Raw genomic sequence first — 1,986 nt, forward strand, 5'->3', positions numbered from 1 at the left:
AAACTATGCACTCCTTCTAACGTTCTTCATATAACTTACAAGAGTTAGTTAATTAAATTCGGTAAGTTTGAGGAAAGCAAATAAATTACTTAGTAATCATTTTCCCGATATTATAAATAGAGGAAAAATGCCTATGTATATGTATGGGTGTTTATGCACATATTCCATAGCTTAGCAGATTTTTTTTTTGGTTAGAATAATCTAATCAATATCAGTAATAATATGTCATCATCAATAATAACATAAAATATACACATTTTAATTGGATTTAAATTTATATATATTTGTGTGTGTATACATATGTATATACAATCTTCTGAAAAACTGAGCTATTATTATCCCATGCATGCACAAATAAAAAAAAATCATATAGGATATATGACTCACTCTTCAAACTTTATATATGGCTAATTTACATTAAAAAAAATCTATTATGTGAAGACTTGATAGTAAGAGCAAGGTTTAGACTTCATTCAAAATTCCGATTATAAACACTTATAAATAAATAAGTTGCTATTTAAGAAATATGAGATTGACGGTTGGGAATTTGATTATCTCTTCATGGCAAAGTACTGAAAACTGGACCAATTACTGAACTGATAAAGGCAATAGGTCAAGGGTTAATAGGTTAGACTAGAATCAACTTGAGAGTCAAACTGGTGAGAAATAAAAAATTAAAAAATAATTTAAATTTTTATCATACCATCTAAGGACTAAATATTAATTCATTACCTTGAATTACAAACATAATAATTATATACTTACAATTTATTTGACAAATTCACATCATAGTGGAGTATCATATTAAAAAAATCACTATATATTAATCCAATAACCCTGGAAAACTATCAAAATAGATATATGATAGCAAAATATTCCTACAATACATTAATCACTAAACTAATAATTATCAATAGCTTAAGAGAGAGAAAAAGGTTTTTGGCTCAAAATATATATTTTTTTTTAAAAAAGCAATCGGGTTAACCCACCAAACCCATATAGGTTTGGTGGGTTAACCAGGTTGGTCCGGTTTACATCGTATCACCTTCGAATCAATTTGACTCCGATCTGTACGGTTGACCGGACTGGTTACCTAGCTGATTTGCTGGTTTTTAGACTGGATCGGCTAGTCTAGTTCGAGTTTGCATATCATGCTTCATAGTAAAATTTCTAGCAAGTCAAAGAGCTCCACATGCTTTTGTCCCCTTATGATTTACTCTACTTTTGAGAGAACCCAAAGGGCCAAAAAAAATATGCACTTATTCTCACCAGAGGCTGATCATATTCATGTTCTTCCACTCTTAAAAAAAAAAAGAAAGAGAAAATTGGAGTTAATATAATTTTTGGTCTTTTAAATTTACACAAGTTTTAATTTTGGTTTCTTAAGTTTTAAATTATGGGTTTTGAATTTTGATCCTCTATGGGTAAAATAGTCCATGTTTTTATTAAATTATTGGGATAAATGTTTTAGACAAAAAAAAACTTGTTTGAAATTTGAGGGACCAAAACGAAAATAAAAACAAATGTGAGGATCAAAAACTGTATTAGCTCAAAGAATATATATATAGATATATATTTATATATAAACCTCACATTTCTGCCCCGCAGTACCGTAGAGATTATTTTCTGAAAAAAATCTTCGAACTAGTATTCTTTTATTTGAAGCAGAAAAAATATCTATAAATCAGCATATACAATTATCAATAAACCTGAGAAATAATATATAATTCATAAACTCAAGTCAGCAAGGTTTTAAGTTAATACTAACTCCTGTTAATATAAGAATTAGTTAGGAGTTAAATTTGGTCTTACATATAAAACTCAAATCCATCTTGTTTCCCATCTTTTTTCAAAATGTTTCACCGGAAAATAGTTTCAATCATTTAATACATATTATTGAATAAGATAGTTTGGAGAGACCAACATATATAATTTAACTAATTTTTTTAATATTTATAAATTAATTGTTTAGTTCTTATATAGAAA

Source organism: Neltuma alba, unplaced genomic scaffold (assembly GCF_004799145.2).
Source record: "Neltuma alba isolate B1F8T4 unplaced genomic scaffold, ASM479914v2 tig00002640_pilon, whole genome shotgun sequence".
Lineage (NCBI taxonomy): Eukaryota > Viridiplantae > Streptophyta > Magnoliopsida > Fabales > Fabaceae > Neltuma > Neltuma alba.